The 25060-nt window shown below is 39.5% G+C and overlaps 1 protein-coding gene across 2 annotated transcripts in view; it reads left to right on the forward strand.

Moving 5' to 3' along the window:
- TSC22D1 (TSC22 domain family member 1) overlaps nucleotides 1–25060 on the forward strand; it is a 90682-nt gene that overhangs the window by 41373 nt on the left and 24249 nt on the right. The window lies entirely within an intron of this gene.

The following is a 25060-nucleotide window of genomic DNA, read 5'->3' on the forward strand; positions in this document are numbered from 1 at the left end:
TTATAAACAAGAAAGTGGGACTAAAGAGCATAGATTCTGGGGTGTTTGTATCCCCTTGCTTTACACAGAGGAGGTGGGTAACAAAACATGAGCAATTTTATGTGATTTTCTGAAAGCCAGGCTTGTCCCTTCAGCAATGGTGTTATTTAAGTTGGATTTCATTCTTTCAGTCCAGTTTGCAAGATGTGGGGATTTGAGCAGGGAACAGCATCAAAAATATTTTTTAAGATTTTTTTAAATTGAGGAAAGTAGGCTCCTATCTTGGTTCAGCAAACATGAAAGCATCCCTGAGTCTTGAAAGAATGAATGTAATTTAGGGGTAAGTTTAGAAAAAGTGTTTTTAACTGAAAGCTGGAAAAAGGCATTTTCTGAAAGCAGTGGTGACTAACGGTTGAACCATTCCAGTTTTGTTTGTTGCATGGACTTTGAGAAGAATTGGCGGCTGCACGGCTCCTAGGACAGGTCCGTAAGTTGATGTCAGCAACGTGAGGTGAGTTGGTGGGTTGTTGCAGGAATTGCTGTTTTACTATTTAACTTGGGTTGTCAGTTTAAAGACCATATTAAGTTTGTGATTCTTTTGCTGATGACAGTGACACTTCCCTGATCGCTTGCTAATTTTTTTTAAAAGTATAAATTTACTGTTCTCCTGAACTGTTCTGTGTTGCATTGTTTTGTTTCCTTGGTTGCTCTCACATGTGTGGCTTTGCTTTCTCCCTGGTAGAAAGTGATGTTTCTTGTTTTTTCCATTTACTGAAGAAGTGGAGGTCAGGGAAATGTGTGGGTTTTAGCCTGGTGTAAAAAAACAGTAAGTGAAGAAATTGTACCTTGCACAGATGGGTGTCACTTTCATGGGGGCAAGATAAAATATTATCTTGAGAGAGAGTTGTAGGAGGTTGCACAGTTAAGGAGGCATGTGGCTTTTGGTGGTTTTCTTCTGGGTAACTATTTCAACAATTTTAACCATACCAGTATCCGACCTCTTCTTGCCAGATTCAGGTTAAGATATCACCTGTAATTCTGGAGAAAATAACTTTTAAATAAATAACAACTTGTATTGTTATAAATGGATATAATGAGATCATAATTGGCCTGCAAAGATAGAAATGTGATTTATATAGATTTTCCCAAACTATGACTTTGTCCTGACTTAAACTGAAGTTTCATCATTGGATGGAATTATTTTAGAGCTCATGTTAAAGCATCCTTATCCATTTGAATGTTTCAGAGGAATTTCTACATACCTGCTGCTGATGCATTTAGAACTTTTCAGAATAGTAAACTTTGAACTATTTTTTAAAATGGTTTCCTGGTCTCTGGAAGTGCTTTGTATTAGATGAGAGAGCATGAAAAATTGATTTGCAAAATCTTTGTGTGCATATATAAACAATGGAGAGATGAAATCAGACGGAAGTGAATAACAGTAAATGAAGAAGAGCTGACATCAGCACAGCTGCTATGTACAGATGGAATGTTCCTGGATGACTTCAGGATTACAGTGAAATTGAAGCTTAGTTGGATACTGGAGAACAGCGCAGGAACTGGACTTAGAAGCAGCTAGCTAATGTAGGAACTCTCCCTTAACAGGCAGTAGACTTGACAGAAAATCACTTGAAGCAGTTAAGTCTTTTTTTCCCCCACTACAGGTAATGCTAGAAAAGTCTGGACTCATAGATTTATAGCTTGTGTGGTTAGGTTCTCTGGTGTATAATAGAGTATAAGTGCTGATTTGAAGCTTTATTATGCCTCGGGCACTAGTTATGTTTATCACCTAGTGGTGTTTGAAACCTGAGTTAATGCTGCAGCTTTTTTTTAAGGGGAAGAAAGCAGAGACAAGTAAGAAGGGCTTCTGGACTTGTACATTTATTCTTATGTAACTTTTTAAGACTTTTTATACTTTGGCGGCTGCAGCACTTGCAGCTGCTTGAAATTAGGAACAGGTTAAAAAATTGATAAGAACATTGGAATAAGGATGTTCAAAGAAAGAACTTACAGTGGTTTCTTTCCTAATAAATTAAGAGTGGTGATAAAAATGAGAATATGCTATACATCAAAAGTGAGTATCTGTTCCCTTGTATTAGTGCTAAATTTTATCATAAGTTTTTAGCTATTCTTCCCTGTGCTAATATCTGTTCTGGAGATTTCTCCCATTTATCCCTTTTCAATGAGTACACTAGTCAGGTCTTTCATACTTCCTTTTTAACTAGCTCAGAACTGTTGGGTTTTTTAATAAAGCAGCTTGCAAATGAGAACAATGAACAGTAATTCTACATGTGTTCAGAGAATAAAAACTTCTGTTCCCATGTCTGTCTTCACATCATTCTCCAAAAAGACATGCTGCTTGGAAGACCTGACCGTATCTCCAGTGCTAGCAGTCAAACCAGTGCTTCCATTGTGAGAGTACTGAAGCTACAGGGCATTTTGCTTGTCTCTGCAGGCAACATTAACACCCAAATTCCTGCTTGTAGTTGAACTCAAGTTACTGTTTCAGATTAATTTTCTGCCTCCTTCAAAGACGTTTTAAAAACTGTAATTTTGATGACAGTATAGTAATGATACAAAAGGCTGTGCTCCTTGCTCATTCCATACAAATTTGCCAGTTCAGCATTTTTCTTTGGGCTTTACCACCACATATGAATGGATGAGATAAATCTCGGATCTTTGTTTGCCATTGCTCTTAAGCAGTGAATGGTTTGTATTGCCACATTTTGTCACCCTGGACTGCCATCTGTTTTGTGTCCTTCCTTAAGTGCCTGCTGTTTCAAAATCTGGCCTGCTTTTTTGAATCTGTGTACATTTTTCCTAAAAAAATTCTCCTTTTGCTGTTCTGTAAATACCAAAGTATATGCAAGATGTTATGGCTTGACTAGCTGTTCCTATTTGGTTCTTAGCACAGAATGCAGAATTAGACTGGAGATGTTTGAGAACCACACTGTATAATACCTTGGTTTAATGAATAGTGTCATCAGTTGTGACCTGTGACATTCACTTATTCTCAGGTTGCTCCTTTTTGGAACTTTGTTTGTATGTGGACTTCACTGGAATAAATTGTGTAGTGATTGGCTTTCTTTGAGGCAGATATTCTTTTTGTCTGAAGGATTTTTTTTTTCTGCACTACTTGAAAGAAAATACAATAGAACTGCTAAAGCCCTGTATTTATTCCCCCTTCTTTGCTCCTATGTTTACGCATTAATTTCTGACACAATTAAGAGGTTTATTTACTTAGCAAACTCCATCCATGATTTGGAGAATCCGTGCAGTTTCAATATGATCCATTATTTAATTTACAAAGTACGTTAATATCAATAAAGCCTCACCCTGTATCAAAATATAGGAATTTACCTTTCAACCTAAAATTACAGTGACTGTAATGTGATATAAATGTTGTCTCTACCTACTCCCCCAAACCTGAACTTCAGCTTGGTCAGTGTAAAATTCAGGATGTAGTTATTTTCTCCTTTTTCTCTCTATGCCAAGGAGACTTTGCTTATTACATAAGACCATTGGATGGTGTTTCAGTTCAAACATAACTAATTTGTTTTATAAGGCAAGGGATTTTATTTACTCCCCAAATGAACGTCAATTCCTCATTTGCACCTAAAGTTAAAGATTGTTCCCTCAAAATTCTGTCTTAAACATAGTCTGTCATACAAGGATTTTGCTTTGGCAGAAATCCCCCTAAAGTAGAGTTTTGGGCCCTATAGTATAAAGTATGGTGTAATATGTGATACAATATCTCTTCTTAACATGGCACAAAAATAATTACCTTCAGAGACTGGGGACTGTACCCTGTTACGTTATTTTCTTACCAGTTTGAGGTGTTTTAGAAAGGAGTAATTTGTACCTGTGAATGTGTGAAGCTTTGTTAGTGAAGACCACCATTTTTTAATAAGCCTTCTGCCCTTGTCGCCCAGTTGCTGTCTTACTTGGCGCACTGACCTTATTTTTTTTGACTATGTTTGTAGTAGTGTCTTCTTCATCTAAAGACAGTAGAAAGATTTTTTTTTAAGTATTTGAATGTTTATATGTTGTTTTTACTGTGCTGTTAGTGAATTTGTTAGCCTTTTGCTAAATGAAAACATTCTTACAGATATGGGAACTAGGTATATATTTTTAATGGTTTTTTAACAAAAATTGTGCTCTTGTATATAGAAGTGGTCAATTAAATACAGGTATCTTATTAAAGAACTTCTTCATGGCACTAGGCATCCATACTGACCTTTAAAATGAAGGCTAAACCCCAAAGAAGCTCAAACTAAAGCAACTAACATGACTGCTTGCAAAAAAACACACTGAGATAATGAGTTCTCTGAGTATTGTGGGAGAAGCAATTCCAGTGGTCATAAGGAGGTTGAGTTAAAGATGCAGATGATTACTTTTAAAGTGAGGTCATTTAGTGAGAGAGGATATTGTTTTCTTCAGCTCCAAACCCATTACTTTTGGTATCTTGTTAAGTGCTTAGTAAATTAAAAAAATGAATTTGTGTCGACTCCAAGCTCCTGCAGCTTGTAAGAATAAGTTGGAGTGTTGGATCAATTTTGTCTGTGGAAATAGGATTATATGTTTGTATATAAACAGATCCATAGCTATGTCTAATTCTACAGCTAGAGCAAGTTGGTGTGGAATATAATTTTTGTAAACAGGTTTGGGAATTTAGAATTTCTATTTCTTCCATTTGATTTTAAAGACTATCAAACCCAGCCTCTAATAATTAAATACTCTAAGGGCTTTAAAATAACTTTCCCCCAGCTTTTCAAAGCAGTGTTATTATACTGCAATTATCTAGTTTTTGATGATTCAGACTAATGTATAATCAAAGGGGTTTGTCCCCACAAGGAGCAGTGATCACCCTCTGCAGCAGTGGTGTCCCTCTGTCACTACATTCAGCTGTCGAAGCTTTTTTGCCGTCTGTTATTCCTATGTGCTGATTTTTTTTCTTGACCTGAATGCTTTTGACCTGTAAGGGTGGTGAGGTTTAAATGCTGAGCACAGACTGATTAACAAGGCATTAAGTCAGTTAATTCTTTCATTTTTAAATAAAGTATTAACATGGTTTTGGTGGTCGCTGATGTGCATTACAGGTTAAAGAGATAGCTTATGTAAGCAGTGTGGATTTCTTAACCATTTGAAGTTTTTGGTGGTTTTAGTCCTCAGTCTTAAACTGTAGAGTTCACAGAAATTAAGTTGCTGGATTTGCTTGCTCATGGTAACTGTTGCAGTATTGAACAACAGGTATGTTACTAACTTGTTCAAAGAGAAAGGTTTTAAATGTTTTAAATGAGTTTGTGTAAGCCTTGCTCTGTAAATGTGGATTTTAGAAGGGATTTTCCTGTTTTATAAAACAATGCTAGATTTACTAGGTAAGAGGTGGCTTTGCCCCTCCTGTGGCTTAGTACCTGAGTGCTAATTCAGTGAAACTTGAAATAAAGTAGGCTAGGGCTTGAGGAAGGTGGGACTCATGTCCTCTAGATGGTACCGAAATAACATGACCTACAACCTAATTTTTCCATGCTTTCTAAACTTCAGATATGGTGGACTTCAAGTATTTCTGAGTTACAACCATAACGGTGTATAAGATTAAGACCAAAAGTCCCACTGGAGGGGAAAATAAATTTAAATCCTTATGCTTTAGAAGTAGTTTTAAATGCTGAAGAGCATGAACTAAAGATTTCTGTTTTGAGAAGGTGCTTTTTAGTCCTGAGGCCATCTGTAAATAGACTTTTCATAAAAAGATCTTTCAGTCATCTAAGAATTCAAGAGAATTCATTAATATCACTCTTAATTTCATGGAATTGTAGAATATTCCAAGTAGGAAGTGACCCACAAAGATCATTGAGTGCTCTGTGGGGAAGACATAAAAATTCTGTATGGCTTTAACAGAGGGCCTGTTACTTCAGGGCAGCCTCCTTGAGAGGCGGCTGCTGAATTTTCTTGGAGATATGGTGCTTATGGATAGACAGGTACTATCCAACACTGGTACCAACTTGCAGCATCTTAACCTCTTAGGACTCGTTTTGATTTATGCTGTTGTGAGTTGATGTACCCTTGAAGGACATGCTGACATTCCTGGTTGACACAGTTTCCTCTTGTATGCCTTGCAAATTATGGGGTACCTTCTGACTCTAAACATGTGCTTAATTAGTGTTGCTGTTGCTTGGAAGGATGGCAGTGCATAGGGCAGTGCTTTTCCCCCAAACGCTGTGTTGAGCAGTCCTGCTGGGTCTGTTCTAACATCTCTCCTGGAGATCTGGGGCATATTAACAGGTTTTGGATTATACTAAACCTATTTGTTACAGCATGTTAGAATAGATACTGTAGTTAGGGCATGTGTAGGGAGAAGACACAAACTTCAGGAGAGGCTAAGAGTTCCTGGGAACTCTTAACAATTGTGTAAGACTTTGTACAATAAACACAAGTATTCCAGGTTTATCTTGGCTCCCCTCTCCAGCTGTGTATCTTTTGTGTGAAAGGCCATTAGTCATGTTTCTGGATGCCAGAGTAAGATACAGAAGTTTATTGCTTGCAGGTGGTGCTTCACATGCAGAAATAAATGATTTCTGCTCATGCAGTTACGTGACAATGTTGCACAGCTTGGTTGTAACTTTTGAATTGTGCTAACGTACATCTGAACCTGGAGTTCTTGCAGCCCTTGGAAAGCCCTTTAGGAAAGGCTTGCAGTCCTTTTCCTAAAGCCTATTTTGATGTTATGTAGACCAACTAAAAGTTCTTAACAGGTTAGTTGCTACAACAAAGGAATCACAATTTACTGAAGAAATCTACTGCTGTCTTGCTGATGGCCTTTTAAAGTAGGATTGAAAGTGTAAGTCAGTATAGGGAATGGCATCTGAGCCATAAAGACTTTTTTTTCCCTTCCATCATACATATACTTTGGACCAAGTGCCATACTCATGATTGTACATGAAAGGAGAGTCTGCACAAAGAGTAATTAAAATAATGTTGATGTAACAGACTCTTGGTGGTCAGTCATTTCCTCTGTAATCTGAGTGCTGAAATCTCGCAGTTTGACAGTTTTAAAGCTTGTGTTTCTCTGATCATCATAATCACAGAAAGTGGTAACATTCTCTTTTTTCAGTAATATTTCCCTTTGAGGATTTTAGGCCATGCATAACTACTGCATCTATCTAAAGATAATTTAATGAAAGGCCTCTTCTCATACCTTCATGTTATCATGGTGATACTCAAGTTTCAGCATAATTGGATGTGTCAGGACCTAGCTTTAATTTTGGTCAAACTTATTTTGATAATGGCATTGAACTTGTACAAATTTGATGCTATCACATTCCAATTCTAAAGGTATCCTAGTCTATCAGTATGCGAGTAGTTCTCCATTGACACTGATGGTTGGAGCTTTGTTTCCATTCTCTTTTATTGTTATATTGAAATATAATGTAGGTTTATTATAGGATTTAAAAACCCATGACTGTTAATCTGAGTAAGCGTATATAATGTGCTTAAAAGCTTCTGTCTGTCTTGTATCACTTCCTTCTGACTTGGAAAAAGATACAAACATTCCAACATGTAGTCTCTAAAATATCTTACCTTTTAACCCAGAGACAGAATTGATGTATAGTCCATTATTCACAGAGATAGGTCTGTTTGATGCCAGGTAATGCCATTATATACATATTAAATGTCTATTGTTTTATGAAAGTATTTAACCTGAGGAAGCTATTACTGTGCTTGGAATGTGTTTTTGTTTATTAGCAGTGCATGTTAAGTAGACATTATAGGGCTGGAGAGGTAGGGAATTGTCCTCTCTTCAGCCTTACTCTTTCTACTTCTGATTCTTGCTGCTAGCCAAAATTTTAAGAGCATTGCCCTGGAAGTTTTTTCCTTTTTAAAAGGGTAGTAATATTCTTCTGTTTAGCAGTCCACTTCGACTTGGTGGGTAGGACATCGTTCTTGTAATTTCTTCCTCCCTCTGCCCCAGCTGTTTTATTGTTGACTTTGCAAGCAAACTGAAACTTCCTCTCTCATGTTTAATATAGAAAGGAGATTCTCTGTCCTAGGACCTTCCCAAACTATGCTAAGAGGTCAATATTTTTGCAAAAGCAGCTTAAATCTGTTATCCTCTTGTGTGAGGTTTCTTGTGCTTATGTCTGTGTTGAGCTTTAGGCTGCAAACAGTGATGCCGTAGCTTCCCTGGTAATAGTACAGGTGGGAAAATAATAATCATGAGGGAAAGATCAAACCAAAAATAAGGCAGTTAGTTAGGGATGTCTGGTATAACCTAAGCATATGGCTGTGTGGGTGGCCATAGACTTTTTGGAGCTCCATGTTTAGAAAACCTGCCTAACTAATATTTGGATGATTCTCTAGCTAGTAGAGCATTCAATTCCAGACACTTGGTAATCAGAATTTTTGTAGTCATGCCCAGTGCTCCAAATTCCTGTCATTCATCTATTTTAATGTGTCTCTTGTGGAGTAGTTGTAAAATTACCCACTGTTTTGACCTGACAAATGGAAATATGTGAGCTCTTCCTGCTGCTGTTCGGCTGGTGTATGGCTGCTTACACCACTGAAGTGAGATGATGCTTCTGCATGGAAGAATGGGGCATGTAAAACTATATGCTGACTTGCTATATGTTTGATCTTTCCATAGCAGTGACAGACAGGGTTTCAGTTCATCCCTGCAGTGTTGAGAGTGTGTTTTGTTTGTTCAGTCAGATTTTTAGAGCCCCTCACTGAATTTCAGCCTTTACAAACTTGCTCCCATACAAAAGCCTGTTTTGCTTGCCCTTAGTGGGCTTGCCCAGCCATGCTTCCTCCCTCAGCTTGTCTGACCAAGCTCATTGTTCCCTCAGAATGTGAATTTCTGTAGAATGTTTTGCACAAGGCAGTGAGCCATTTCACAGTGAGACTTGGGAAACATGGTGTTAAAAGTTATCAGTAACAGTAGCTCTTCTGCTAGGTTGTATGTCATTGAGATCAAATAGTTTGGAAATAGTGAGGTTTTGATTCAAATAAAACATGTACTTTTCAGAGAAAATGGAAAGGAAGAAGGATCTGAAAGAGCTATCACCGCATGTACTGGTGAAGGAGAGCACAGGCTTCCTGGAGAAGGCAGTATGTAGGAGGCAGTGGAAGGGGACAGCTTTTTACTCCTAACATAAAAACCCAGCCCTGCTTCCTCTTTGTCTGTTCCTCTTCCATTTTCTAATTAATTCTTTTTCTTCTCACTAACTAAAAAAACTCTTTTTCTGTACATGAACGGATTTGCATTTTGCAGCTACTGTAACCACTAGGTAAGAAGTGATGTGTTCTCTCACCTTCTAAGCATAAAATGGTGTTTCATGAATTCCAGATGATGTCTGCAGTTCTAGTTCTGCCTTGCTGAGCTGCTGTCTAATTAAAACTTCAGCTTTCCTCTTATCTCCTATACAACCCAAACCTCCCGTATTTTTTAATGTCTTACAGTTCAAATTTCTTAAGTACTAGTTGTGAATGAATTTTTTCATCCAGTGATTTGGATAATTTATCATAAGTTTTAAAAAACCTGTTCAGTGTTAGTTAGGTGGGAAATTCTGTGAATTGTGATCTAAAAGAGTTGAAAGTCATTTATTTGCTGATAGGCAGTGCTATGCAAATACTGTATGGTAGATCATCCAGTTGCTTAGCAATAACATTAACAGTCATGAGTGTTTATAAAGCAAGTACAATACGATATGGTCAACAAGGTATGTGGTGCTTTTTGTATTACTTAAGTGTCCTGATAATTGTTGGAAAACGTTTATTATGATTACACGAGCCAGCACCTGACACTTAAGAGCAACAACTTGAATGAGTAAATCTGATAAATTATATGCCTGTGTTTTTTAATCTAAACCCCCACAACTTGAAACAAGTGGTGAACAAGATGGTTTTCCAAATACACTAGTTTTGAACTTTGAAATGTTATTTTCATGGCTTTGATAAATACTCTTGTAATGGCTTTGGATGTTCAGGCTGGAATTACTAAGGTTGATAGGTTATGTGATTAAAAGGCTTGTTTCCGTGTGCACAGCAATGCCCTGAGGCACAGCAGTGGGTGGGGGAACTCGGTAACTTCATCAGAGAAATGAGCCCCCTGACCTGGCTCCTGCCAGGGCTGTCACTGGAGATTATCAGCCCTTGGGGAGCTGGGTGGCAGACACTTGAGTTAACAGAGGTCAGCTTGCAGACTGGAAGGGGGTAGATGCAGGTAAGAACATTTTGGAATTGTACTCAGCTCAGAATGGGATGTTTGGAGAAAGGAAAAGGTTGGGGAAAGGAGGGATCGGTGACTTTGTGGGGAATGAATAATGGGGAGAATAGAGGAGCAAAGGTAGCTGCTTGTGTGTAAGCAGGTGGCTGGTCAGGATGTTTGTGAGGCCGTGCCCTGGCCTCATCAGTGCAGTCTCATTAAACTCTAATTGTTTGATTGTGTAAGGGGCTCAGTACTGTGTGTGTGCCTATAGGGGGTCTCAGTGCCAGCAGCTCGAGGCTGAGCATGGGTCACAAGGGCCCACGTGGCGGGGTCAGGTAAGGGGTGTGCGTGGGGTGCAATGGCTGAGGACAATGAAGCAGGAGAGAGAGCAGGAGAGAAGACTTGGGAGTGGTCACGAAGTCCAGAAAAAAACCTGTGTGCTTCTGTATGATACAGTTGCAGGAGCTGGGAGCCCAGGCCAAGTGCTGCAGAGGCTCTGGGGTGTGGCTGAGAGCCCTGTTAGTGTGGGTATTTGTGCATGAAGTAACAGCGGGCTCTGGGGGCCAGCTGCTGGGTAGAGAGGGTACAAGGCCACATCCCAGAGGGCTCTGTAATGAGTGTCTGCATGTTTGTGAGGGGGTCTCAAGGGGGCTGGTGTGTCCTGTGCTGCTAGCTGGGCACACAGGACCTCGGCTGCTGGGTGAACTGTGGGAGAGCCCAAGGGCAGTTACAGGGCTGGGTATTCTCTGAGTGCGTGTGCACGTGTGTACGTTGTCTCCTCATGGACTTTCACCCCCAGCAGCGAGGAGCGGGAAGAGGATGTTGGTGCTGGCTCTATTTACCCAAGTGCTGAGTTTGCAGTGACCTGTGTTGCCAGACGTGTGTGTGCTGTGCACGTGTTTTGTGTGTGCCTGCGGGGAACTGTGCTCAGCCTCACTAGCAGGCCAGACCTTGGGCTGGGGAGCTGGGGCTGTGGCGCCTCTCCTGGGCTGCTGGATTCGGCAGCTGCTACTAAAGGGCTGTGGGTCTGAAAAAAGGTGCCACGGCTCCTGGAGAAATCGCTCCTTATCAAAACTCCAAATGATCATCTGAGATAATTTACTTCAGGAGATACTGATTCCAGTTTTCAAATGTACTGTGCTGGTGAAACATGTAAGAGAAATTGTAGTATGATGGGAAATAATTTCAATGTAAAGACCCGCAGATGCTGGGGCTTACAGAAAGTCAGAAGTCTGAGCGTACACCATTTATAACTAATTTAGAATATATATACAGTTTAGAATATAACATCTGGTTTAAAATACAGCTATTAAGTATGGCATATCGTGTTGGACAGCATTGTTCCCCTGCTGGATTTCTACTTTTCAGACAGTTAATGAAATCTTTTTGGTAGTACATTGTCATTTATTTATTACTGTTGCACTTTTTGTCTAAGCTGCCTCAAAACATTTAGATCTGACCTTGAAACCTTTTCTATGCATGTGTATCCTAAAGCAAAATCCATATAAGCAGCACATATTTAAGTGTCTCCCTTTTCTGGGATAGTTCTCTATTTTGATTTAGCAGAGGTTGCAAATCGTATTAGGCCTACAATAAGTTTCTCTGGAATTATGTAAGAAACTTCATCTGAAGGAAAGCCATCATTCATAAAAACCTCTAGATACTTAAGCTGTTACTTAGTAATTTTGTCTAAACTTACACAAGTTGACAAATTTTTAAAAAATACTTTGGTGAATTCTCTCAGCCACCTGCTTGGCTGGAGGAAATAGCTATCAGTAAAAAAAAAAAACAACCAAAAAACCAAAAAAAACCAACTCAACAACCGTGATACAGCAAACCAGGAAAAGTGAAAAACTCCTTGAAGCAATCATGAGAATAAATGTTTCATGCTGTTGTTCTCTGTGAAGCTTCAGATACTGTGCTGCAAGGGTGTTTCAAAATGTCACAGGCACTGTGTAAATAGGTTGGTAGTTCAGCCCTATTCTTGTACCCTGATACACCTGTCCCCTTTTTTATTTATTTTGTTCTTAAAATGAGCTCAGACTCTGAAGAAGCTCACATTAGACATATGGTATCATTCTAATGTCTCATCTATTTTAAAGCAACTGATGTAGGGGGAAAATGAAGAATGGTTTGCTTCATACAAAGTACATACTGGTAAAAAATCAGGATGGCTTGTGCTGTTTGGGAGATGGTATGTAGCCCAGTGGCTGAAGACTGATGTAACACAGTAGAAAAGAGAGTTAAAGGTCTCTGATATCTTAATGTGGAGTAAGTTAATGCAATATATAAAAGCTGAGGGGGTTACTGAATCTGGAAAGAATGAGTTCATTCAAAATATGTAGGCTAGAATGCCTGCATCGTGAAGATGGAAGGAAGGGTCCTCTGCTGAACTTAAAAAAAGAATTTAGATGAGTTTTTGAAAACTAGAAGTGCCTTATCTTTAAGTAAAAAAGCCAAACAAACAGATACTAATTTCAGCAGAGGAATATTTTGGAAAGAACATGTTATGCAAACCAAGTTTCTAAGGAGTCTGTCGGCAAAGCAGAGTTTAAGACCTGATATGCAAAATGATTCATGTTCGTACTGCAATTAATTATTGGGGGTATGTGTATCAGTTATCTAGTGTAAAGGATTTTATTTATCCTTGAACAGATCCTTTTGTGAGAATTTAGAAAGACTGACACTCAGCCTTGTGTGACACCAGTGTATTGGAAACAAGATTTTGCAGTTCAGATGGCCTGTAATGTTCTGGCTCTGGCTGTTAAATATGGGCCAGATCTGTGAGAGCTGTGGGAAGGTCTGAGTTCTGGACAACAATGAACTGATGAAATAATTGTGGTACCTGATTTTGTTTTTTGTTTGCTGAGGATTATAATGGGCACATGTTCTTTCAGCCTTTGTACGTTCTTCCACTATGGGTCCACAGTGCTTTTAATTTGTTTCGTTTCCTGGCTCACTTAGCAGGTGACTTCCTGAAAAGTCACTGGCAACTGAATACTGTGGCTTCATTATAGGATTAAAACTTTGATTCAGAAATCATCAGCTTCATCCTCTTTGACCACTAAGTACTGAAATAAATGTTTTCCATATTATGTTCTGTGAGCTTCTACAAGATACAGCTTGACTTCTAACGTGTGTTAGTATTTAATCCTAATTAAAAAAGGGTAGGTCACTTACCTGAATACTTAGATAAGGACTTTTTTCTTGTCTATGTAGTGTCTGCTTTCTGATTAGTCACTTTAAAATGCAAAACACTGGGGTATGGGAACAAATGTCTGCAGTGAATTCTGGATTCAGTTTCATGATAATATTTTCCCTTCTACTTGTTAACATAGTTGCATGTCTATTCCTGCCTTCACTGATCTTATAAAGCTATTGGTTCTTTCCTGTTCTTGTTTGCCAAAAAGTCTTAGGCTAAATTAGTTGATGAAAATGTCTCTATTTTGCTGATGCTGAGTCAGAAGTGTTTATTTAAAGATGATGAATTTAGTAATCATCAAACCATGTTTAAATCATCAGGAATGCTAATTATAGATCATCCAACCTATATTTCTGAAATCCTTAATGACTTCAAGTCCAAATCCTCCTTGCTTAAGTTAATAATAAATGCATTGGTTTCAGTTGGAAATAGGTGACTGTAGTTCACAAAAGATAAAACTAGTAATTATGAAGATGAAAACATAGAACTTCTTTCCCATGACATGGAGGGGAGAGAAGCTGAAGTTCTCTTTTTCCATGTCCTTTAGGGTAAGAAAGGAATAAAAATATTTTGAGATTTTTTTCAAGCTATATATATATATATTTTTTTTTTTTGTGTGTTTATGATGCTTTCCTGTGTTGTGGTATATTTTGAATATTTATTCTGCCTGATTGGTAAGTTTTTTTTCTTAATTTTCATGGCTTCTGTTAGCATCTTTATTAGCTAATATTTGAGGATCATACTGTTGATTTTGGCTAGTTTGGGAGTCAATCCGAGGAAGAAAGCAAGTCTTCCATTAAGCCTTTACAATTTATTTAACACTTTATTTCCAGTAAGTATTTATAGTGGTAGTACGGTTTAATAGGTAGGGGAACATTTCATGGAAGGCTAATTCTGGGACAAAGCTATTTTAGAAAAGAATGAAAAAGCTGTCTTCTGTGCATAGACAAGGGTATGGTTACCAACGTAAAGTTCAAGTCTAAATTGTTATCATATAATTTTTGTCCATTACATGTGATGAGGAAATATCCAGATTGTTGTGCCTGTCCTTTTTTTAATCTGGAAATTCCATTTTCTTAGTGATTGTGAAATGTCATGACATTGCAATGGTTCTGCATGCTGTTATGAAGCAGTGCTGTTTTACTGAATGTAGACTTTTCTTATATTTTCAGGGACCAAAATACCATTGTTTCTGGTTTTGCCTTTAAAATGGATGGAAATCTGGGTACTTTCTAGTAAGAATCTGTGATGAAAAGAAAGAATATTAAATATATTAGTGTCTGACTAATTTAGATGAAGGATCCATCCATAATTATGCCTTATCTGCTTTCAGAAACTGATGGCCAGTTCTAGGGAAAAGTTTTGTTCAGTTAAAACTGGCTGAAAAATGATTCAGTGCAGCTTCCTAATAGGCATCATTTGAACTTAGTGGACCATTACACATTATGCTAACTGGTGTTAAATAAAATTAATCCAGAGTGGGCAGGTACAATTACTCTTACTGAAGTTTCTGTTAGAGTGTCTGAATTCAAGGTGTTTGAGTGTTGTTTAATCAAATTTTAAATAGAAATAGTGAGTCTATTCTAGGCTCTACTGGTACTGGTAAAACAAGCCATTCAGTAGTCTTTATTTTCCAAAGCAGAATGTTAAAAAAAAGAAACCAAAACTAAAAAACATGTTTTACTGTAGACAAGATGGATATGTTTTAGGGGCTGGGAGAAAAGCATTGCTGCTATGACTTTATTTTTTCAGTATATGACAGTGGCTTCAGGAGAAATGGTACAGAATGCATGTGAGATCAAATAATGCTAAGTTTGCAAAATTTATAATTCTGACAAATATAAGAAATTCTATGCTGTTAATGAAGGCAGATTTAATATGGCAGTATTGCTGATGAAAGGCAGACTTAATTGCCATGGATAATATTACATGCTTTGTTAAAACTCTCCTTTCTGCACTAGCCTACTCCTTCAAGTTTAGTTTTACGTGCATGCATATAAAGGTAAGACAACCTTAAGATGTTTCAGGTTTCTGAAAGCTTTGGGGAGGAAATGATTGTGACTCCCCTGAAAAGAATGTTTTATCAGAGGTTTTCTTTAAATTCCACCCAAGATTCAGAGATCAAATATACACACATTTTCTGATACCAAGTGTGCGCTTCTCATTTAGTATTGGGAAGAAAATAAGATTTTTATCTTGATGATGGGAAAAACCCAAGTCCCAGCACCTATTATCTAATTCTCTTCAGTGAGTTCCTGTTGTGTCAAATTACCCATGGTTTGTTACTTTTTTCCTTCTTTTTGTTTTTTTTTCTATGACCTGAATCTCTCAAAACTTTGTGACAGCAGGGGATTGTCACCTCATTAAACTTTTGTATGGCTTTGGAGCCAGGACAGTCAGTGTTTGAGAACAAATGAGTCTGAGCATCAGAAGAATGTTTTGTGCCTGTGTAGAGTCCCAGTTCATAACTGCCAAGTTTAGGCAACTGCTTATCTTTAGGCTATTCTTAACCTCAGCAAACATGTATTGCAAACATTTCCAGCATGTCTAACCTTGCTGTTAGCGCTCAGTCTAGAGTACAACTTCTGGAAAAAAAAAAAAAAAAAGGAAAATTCCATCATAACTTTGTGACCATCACGTTTTTGGAACATTTTAACTATTGGAAGCTATAGTATAGAAAGGTGTTTAGTATTGGCAGTGAGTGCAGAAAAAAAGTAACTGGTCTTAAGAGACTTCAGAGCCACTTAATATTGTATTTATGTAACACAGATGTTTTGAGAATAATGTTAACTGGGATGATGTAAGGCTAAGATACATCTCCAGTTCACTTACAGTCTTCATGTAACCTCCTTGCTTTTTCTTCTCTTGTAGTAATAGCAATGTTGATTTCTACATCTCTAATGTTTCTGTCCTCCTTTTCTGCTGTATTTTGCTTTTGACTTGCGATTGTACGGAGCTGTGCCCACTGAGTTATTAATTAAATATATGTCTTTGAACTTTAACAGACAGCTAATAGTCGTTTAATTTAGGCAGCATTCATCTAAACACTTGGACTGAAACAGTGGTTCAGAGTGATAAATTAGAAAGCAGTCCCAAGCTACACAGGTGATGAGCTTTGTGAAGGTGGTCATTTGAGTGTTAGAGAACAGCACCAATAGCATATAAAACTTGTGCAGATTCATAGGTGTGTTTTTAACTGAAGACCAAAGTAGCTAATTCTTGCCTTTGTATCAAGGTTTTTTTTGTGATATTATGTATCTGTATGTATTACAGTTGTGGCATTTTTTAAATGAATTCTACTTGGCATGAATGTTTTGGATCAGTCTCTGGGGTTATTTTTTAGATAGCATCTCTCTTGTCAGTTTGGATACGGCCTTCTTTCAATGCTGTCTGCAGCCTGGATCATGATTATCATACCTAATTACAACATAAGTGTTTGTGACCGTTGTTTTAAAATATGTAATTGGATCTAATTAGCACAATCTACTGATACAGTTACTGTGTTGACTTCTTGAGATTTCAGGGTGCTTCGGAGCTAGGACCTAGTCCTATTCACATTTGCAAGGCAAGAGAGCAGGGCTTCATCTGGGGCAGTACTACAAAACCTGTTGCCTTCTGTGTGGTGTATTTGGTGGTGTTTTTACTGTCATTTCTCCCTTTGATACCCCTCCTGCCCTAGTTCAAGTGCAATTTGGACATTTATGAAAGGGTTTTGTGTACTGAGTTTCTTGCTGTCTTTCTTTGGCTGTTGCTTTGATCACCTTTGCCGGTAGAAGTCTGAGGGCATGAGACCTTCCTCCTTAAAAACATCCATGAGGGAGGAGAGTTATATTTTATTTTTCAGACTAGTGTGGTCTCTTACCTTAAACTGTCACAAGAAAATAAATATGACGTACTACAGGTTACTGCTTGCAGAGAGCTGAGATTCTGGTTTGCTCTCCAGCTAGAAGTGCAGAAACCAAATAGCTGAAGTAATTTTTTGAACACAGCTTAATATAAGGTATGTTCTGATGAGTTGCCTGCTGTACTTTTGTAACTGTACTTTTGATGAGCCATACGATTTTTCCTGGTTCTCATATCCTAGAGTTGTAATATTTTGGAAATTGATTACTGGTTCTTTGGATACTCTACTCTTTTCCTTTCTGCTGTTCCAGAAAATAACTTGTGCTGTTTTAGTTGAGGGTGGGAGGATCATAAATGTGTGGCTTTTGCTGGTCTGAATTTCAAGGTCCATATGAAGTTTGCACCATTTCTGTTCACTGCTCTTCAGCATTCCTAAAGCTGAGTCTTTTGGATGGCACCTTCCAACTTGTGGTGGTCTGTCAGGGTTGTAGTGCTCATGAGCTTTGGGCTCTCTCTTCTTGTACCATTGCTTCAGAAGGCAGCCTCATGTAATTTTGAAGCTCACCTTCATTTGAGCAGGAGGTTAGATTAGATGGAAGCCAAAGGACCCTTCCAGTCTAATTTTTTTTTTTCTGTTATTTTGTGGTTGGTAACACTTGTATTATACTTAAGTGGTTTTGAAGTCTTACATTTTACCTACTTGTTTTCAGTGTTTTTTCATGTTATTGGACTTGCCATGTTATTATTTGTTCACATATGTTGAAGGCAGAAACTTTAAATTCTCAAACTTGTAAAACCTATAGCAAGAGACATTTGGTCAAATAAGAATTGCCCATCAGTATTTTTCCCTGTGCATCCTGGCAAAGGTCCATTTTCAGAGATTTTTCTCATGAAGAAAACTCACTGCCTGCTTTACTTTTTTTGGGAAGTAGAGAGTAAAAAGAACTTGACTACTTCAAGAAAGCTAAGATGATTCAGTGAAATAATTGAATAAAACATTGCTTTTCTAATTTAAAAGTATACATTTGGGTTTGATCAGATAACTTGTGGAGTCTACGTGGTGTATTGAAACTCCCATAGTAGACAAAACTCCAGGCTGGCACAGTAACAAAAGATTCAGACTCTTGTATCAAATCCTGTTATGACAGTTGATTCAATACTAAATTTGGAAGAGTAGGTTGCATAAAGTACCTGCTTTTCATTGAGTTCACAATATTGCAGGCACATCTTTTTCTGTGAAATACTATGTTCCAGTGCAGGTGTAGGTAAGTTAGTGAGGGAGAAGGTGAAGTGGAGGAGTGCAAAAAAAATCAAGGCTCGATCCCTTTTTTTTTGTGATTACCTTTGCCATTTCTTCAGTCATTTGAGTTTCTGAACATATGGATCTTCCTGTGAGTTGGAGTGTTTGTTTGAGGTGAATCCAGATTTTTTTTGATGTTGTTTTGTCTTACAAGCTTTCACGCTGCTGGGCTAAGAAAACTAACAATAGTTTCCATTAATGCTTGACCTGGCAATGTGTATGTTCTGCCTGTTCAGAGGGAAGGCCAGTGTTACTAACAAAACAGTGCTGACATCACTTTTATACTAGTGATGCTTTTGGCAGTTGAAGAACAAGTCTGTGCCATTTTGGCTGATGCTCTGTTAAAACAAACAAACAGTAAAAAAACAAGGAAGGAAAAAACCAAACAACAATACCTTCAAGTGTTTTGTGTGTTCATAAAAAGGAAAAACACTAAGCTGCATGTTCACCAACACTGAAAATGGTTGCACAGGGGAGTACACTCTCTTTAAGCTTCACATTTTTCATAAAGAAATGCTAAAAAAATCTATAAAGCCCAATTTTTAAATGTATTCTAGCAGTAAAAAGTCTTGAAAATTAAGACTCTAAAATCTGTTCTGAAATAAAGCCTCACTTGTGTGCACTGTGTACATACCCACACTTGTGTGTATTTTCTTAAGCTAGGTTCAGCAAGGGCTTGTTTCCTGTGGTATCCCTGGGAACAGTGGCAGAATTTGAGTGCACAGCATCTCACTGATTTAGTATTTGCTCACAGGTAACCACCAGCTACCAAAGTTGGACTGGGTTGGAGGTGAGAGTGCGATGACCCTTTGGCAGCTTCTGCTAAAACAACTCTTTGGATTGTTTTTATTTCCTGTCATATGCTCTGAGGCTGGCCCAAAGGATAAGAGTCCCTTCTCAATAAAACTGCAAGGCTGTGGGCATGCATTTTTTGTGGACTGGCTAATGACCTCCTAGGAATAGAAAGGACTAAATTTAGGGGAGTTTTCAGGAAAACATAAGAGGGAGTCTGGTAATCCAATTGATTAAAGGATTGCTTCAGTCTGAGAAATGACAATGGCTTTACAGTGGGGGAAAAGAGAAGGTTTCTTAAATATAATGTCAATTCAGTGTTTGGAAAGGAAAACAAAAAACCAGGTCTCTTATATATTGTGCCACCATAAATTGAAATTGTCATTTTTCCCCTTTCTCATGAAGTGTGGATTTTCTGATGTGACACCAGTATCTTGCTACTCTTGCCTGTGGCTTTTTTGCTGATGAGAGGACTGAGGGGAGGGGAGCGTGTTACTTTAGCTTGATTTGAGTTGGCAAGCATGGTATACTGCAGCCTGTCTGCTGTGGTGTTCTGCAGGTTACTCTCCCAAGAAAAACATGGTGTGCTCAGTCTGATTCAGATCACTGTCTCTTTCTGCCTCCATTCACTAGCAGGGTCCAGCAATCAATGCTGTGCTGGCTTCCTGTATGTGCAGGACCAGGGAGATTTTTCTGGGCTTCTCTTGCGTGCACACAGCCTTAAATATTTGGTTAGAGGGAAAAACCAAGATGTTTTGGCTCCAAGGTCTTTTTAGACCTGAAAGTGTAGTGAGTGACTGGTGGATGCCCAGGGGAAGAGGCTGGTGGTGGTAGTGGGGTTGGTATACAGAGTCCCGGAGGGACCTCCTTCTCAGGGCAGTCAGAGAGATGAGTTGCTGGTGGAAACATGTCTCAGTGTAAAGGCTCCCTCTCTCAGAATTTTGGTAGGACTCTGTCCCTGTGAGCTTTCCCTTGGCACTCTCTCTATGCAGTGGGACTGTAGTAACAGAAGGGCATCTATTAACGGCGTGTGGCCCAGGCCTAGGGTGATGCGCAGTAGCTGGGAATAGATCTGCCCAGCAAGCCGTGGTTTCCCGTATCCGGCTGTGCTCCACCGACATCCACAAAACTGCCTTTCACTGTCAGTCGGGTTTTGTCTGCTCTGATGCTCTTATTTATATACCCAGTCTCTGTGTAAAGCCGAGATATTCCCGTGCCAGTGCATTTGGCCGTTATCGCTGTGGGTGAAGGCCAGATAGCTGAGTCGTTGTGCCTCCGTTCTCAGGCTGTTTTCCGGGAGATAAAGCCGTTTTCTGTAGGGAGGAAGGAGGGGGAGCCTGGACCGCTGCGTGCAGTTCTGTGTGCGTGTCTCACGGTTTATGTGTATAGTTATTTATCTGCAGCAGGTGCGCGGTGGCGCCGAGCGCTGCTCGGGGCCCGCACGGGGAGGGGTTCCTGGGCCGGGCCCTGCGGCAGCGGCGCCCGGGCCCGCAGCGCTCTCTGGCGGCCGTAGCGGGGCGGCGCCGCCTTCCAGGCGGCCGTGCGGGCTCCGCCCGCGGCTCGGCGGCTCCGGGAGGGACGGGATGTTTGCCTCCCCAGCCGCGTCCTGTGCGGGGTGGGCGGGAGGGCCGCCCCGCAGGACACGGCGGAGCGAGGCGGCGACAGCGCGGGTGCGGTGGCGCATCCCGCTCGCAGCGGCGGCGCGGGCGCGGCCGGCAGGTGGCGCGGCTGAGCCGCCGCCGCCTCCTCTCCGTCCCTGCCCAGCGCCGGGGGGGGCCGCGGTGTCCTGAAATAACCGATCCCAGCACGGGCACCTGCGGGGAGCAGCCTCTGCTGCTCCGGGCTGTGTCCGGCTAATTCCTGAAATAACCGATCCCAGCGGCACGGGCACCTGCGGGGAGCAGCCTCTGCTGCTCTGCATTGTGCCGAGTTAATGTGCACGGGGGAAACGACTCGGTGTGCGAGTCGGAAGGGAAGCTGAATCCACAACTGGCCGAACTAACGGTAGATAAGATTAGTGGGGAATGGGTCCGGCAAGGGACAGTGATGCCCCACAAGAATGCAGATTTTGTTTGTACATGACAGTTGTGAAATGAACTCAGTAAGTTAGGCTGAGCTTTATACTGATCTTATATATGGGTTTCTTGGGAGGATAGGGTTGATGGAAGTAGTTAATAGCATTAAGGTTGCTTTTTGCGTGTATGTGTCATGGTGACTATTCCACTTTCTTCCAGACTGATTCTGCAGAAGCCTGGTCTGGTATTTCCTATTTAAATTTCACCTTGATTCAGCTTTTAACTTAAAAGATGTTTAGAGCTAGTCTTCTGGGGCAGAGTTGTCATTCGGGGCTTGACTGACCTTTGCAAGATAGCTGTGTGTCTGACCAGAGAAGCATCTGCCTCTCCAAGCCCATGGACCCCAATAGGAGGGAAGCATCGAGGGAAGGAAAGGCAATAAAAGCTTTAAAGCTGCCGGGGCAGGGTGGTGTTCACCTGAGTCTGTAGTGTCAGCAGTGTGGTGTATTAGAATAAGTTTTGCTCAGGTATGATATTCTCAAGGTATCCTTAATTATTGCAGTGGTTGAATAACTCCCAAATGGGATGAAACTTGTGAGAAAAATAATGAATGGTCTAGAGCTGTATTTACACTTTATAGCTTCCTTGTTTGAGTTCCCAGTAATAAACAAGGGAGGCTTTTCTGCTGTGGTGTGACTGTTACAGATAATTCCACATACAAAGAGCCCTCTGGGGGCAAGGTTGGTGCTGATAACATTGAGCCTTTCTGCACTGAGAGTAAGGAATTTCTGCTTATGCAAGCATTATGCATTTTTAATTCCTATTTTTGGGTACAGTGTGCTGTATGGAAAGTTTAAGAATCTGTGCTTCTTCCTTGCTTTTCTTCAAGCATTACATTTTGCACATGGTCACAGGATGGCTTCTTGTTGTTTTGGGGGATTTTGTTTGTTGGTTTGTTTTTTTTTTTTTTAAGCTGCATTTGTATTTTAGATGCATACTTACAGTGCTGATATTAGTGGCAGCTCCACCTTGCTCTAAGTTGGTGCAAAAGAGAAGTGTTTGTTGAAAAAATTCATTATTTGTCTTTTATGCTTGTTGTATGGAAACGAGTGTTTTGTAGGCAGTTGAATTATTATATAACAGGGGCTTTGAGGAAAAAACCAGGCACCTAACTGGTGAAGGGAGTTTCAAATCAGTCTGAGTAACCACTTGCTTTAAAAACAATATCTAGAATACCTTTTAATCCTAGTAAAAACTTTCTTTTATGGACAAGTGGCAATTTGAGACTGAAAACTGTCTAATTTTCTTTTAATTCAGGGTGAAAAGAAAATAATTGGGATAAATGCTAAAACAGCAATTAGATGATAATGTTCCAGTTTCTTAAGGTACCTTCTGCTATGTAATTGAGCAAAGGTTCAGATCTTAGAAAACCAATTTTTTTCATCTTCAATGGGAGTTGCTAGTTATTGAGCACTCTTTTTGAGTTGTTGAAATAAATGTAAAAATATCTGAAGCTAAAATTATTTTAAGGTTAGTTTGTGCAGCTTAGGATAATATATAATGATTTCTCGTTGCAGTTATTTTTTTTTTCGTTAAATCTTGTTATCTCTGGCTTTTCTAAAGGTGCCAGATTGACCTTTTTGTGTGGCTGTAGATCTCAGCTTTCCTTACAGTATGGTATGCTAGAAGACTCTGCATTCTCTACTGAGACATCTGCAGCTCAGATTAATTCTGTATGATTGGTATCCATTGCCTTCACCTTCTACTCATCTTCTTATGCTTCCCTCATGCTTGGAACTTTGTTGCCAACTGTGTCTTCTGGGAATAGGGGAAAGGAGAACACCTGGAAGGTTTATTTGAGCCAGTTTGGTAAACCAAAAGGAAAAGTACCTGAAAGAATAGAGAAAATAATACAGGAGAGGTGGGAACAGCGAAATGGATGGGCTCAGAAGCCAGCACAAAGCACAGGAACACAAAAGGTGCTACTAAAATCCTTTTCAGTAAGGGTCTCAGTTTCTGTAGCTTTGTAAAGTCATAGTAAAGTCACAAGTAGTTGCTGTGCATAGTAGATTTTTAGCTACCAGAATTTTTATAATTTTGACGGGGGGGGGGGGGGGGGGGGTTGTGTGCTTGTGCTTGCTTTGTTTTATGAGCTTTCATTTTGGCTTATGCTGACCACTGAAAAGTCTGCTTCATAGGAGGGGAGGATATTTATAGATGCTAACCTTAGTTTAGGATTTTCATTCTGCTGTTTCTGTGATTAGTGGAGAAAAGGCAGTGACCCTGGGTGCTATCCTCTAGACATCTAACCTTGTCTATACTAAAGTGAGCTTTAAAACACCACTTATGAATATGTGAGTTACTTCTTCTAAACTTGCAAGAAGACCTCTTTTTAACTGTGCACTTACCTTGCAGAGTGCCTTTGAGTGGTCCACACAGTCACACATGATAAATCCATGACTCTAATAATACTTTTGAATAAAATAATTGGATAATGTTGTATCTGTGCCAATACCTCTCTCTTCCTAGGCACAAGTGATTCAGTCACTTCTTGAGTGACCCTGAAATAACAGGTTTAATGTTAATTGTACTTGCTGTTGTGTCTCTTAATATGAGAACTTTGATTATAACTGAATTTTTTTTTTTCTTTTTTCTGCTGTCATTTCTGCCTGCCTGCTTATCTTCATTGGAATGTGGTTCTTCAATTATTCTGATAAACTTCTGACACAGGTAAATACCAGTCTGTTTGTATTTACTGAGTATGCCCTTTGCTTGGCAGTGTGCAATGAATCTTAAATCAGATATGCCACACAGCTGTAGACTGGGAAAGGGAAATGCTACTGCCATGATGTGCATCTTTCGAAAAGATAATTAGCCAGGAATATTTATTTCCTTATCTGCTCTTTCTTATTCCTCCCTCACTTTTAACAACAGTAAAATAGATATCCAGATAGAAAATAACAAAATTTCATATTTGCTTTTTGGTGGTAGTATATCCTGCCTGGTGTTTCCTGGGAGACCTTATGCTCGTAATGGAGTTGACGTGTGTGTAAGGAGGGGGAAAGCAGCCTAGAAAGAAAAATGTTTATACAGTCTCACTCTTCCCACTCTGCCAGTCACTCATTTCTGCCTTCACTTTTATATTGCTCACATGGAGTAGCAGGTGGTAATTTTTGGTTTTCCTTCGGATCCAATGAAAAGGAGGAGGCAAAAACATGTGGGCAGGATGAAGTAGGCGAACCTTTCATGGCAGTTAGTTGGAGCCCATTGTGAAATACAATAGTGGAATATGTGTAATGGAGTGAGAGTAAAGGAATGTTATTCAACTTGTCTTGTTAGCTGCATTCGTGCCTTTTATTACAACACAAAAAGTTCAGCCTTTGTCAACGGAAGGTTTGTTGCCATGAATGCTGAGTGGGTTACTTACATCTTTGGACTTAGCTCAGTATGTACGTACTGATAAAGATCACGGCAAAGGTTTAAAAAAGGGATATTGAACTGTTCACCAAAGGGGACAGTAATAAACTTTAATTGGTTTGGGGTTCTTTTTCTCCCCCCAACTGCCTTGGAAACAAAAGTCCTCATTCTTTTAACTTAATAAATTGATATTCAGAAGCCAGAAGTACAGAGAGTTTTTGGAATACATTTAGAACCCATCATCCTTGCCACTTCTGGTGCATTTTTCAGTGAACAATATGAAGCGTTAGTCATTATTAACGACAACT

This window comes from Haemorhous mexicanus, chromosome 2 (assembly GCF_027477595.1).
Source record: "Haemorhous mexicanus isolate bHaeMex1 chromosome 2, bHaeMex1.pri, whole genome shotgun sequence".
NCBI classification, from domain to species: domain Eukaryota; kingdom Metazoa; phylum Chordata; class Aves; order Passeriformes; family Fringillidae; genus Haemorhous; species Haemorhous mexicanus.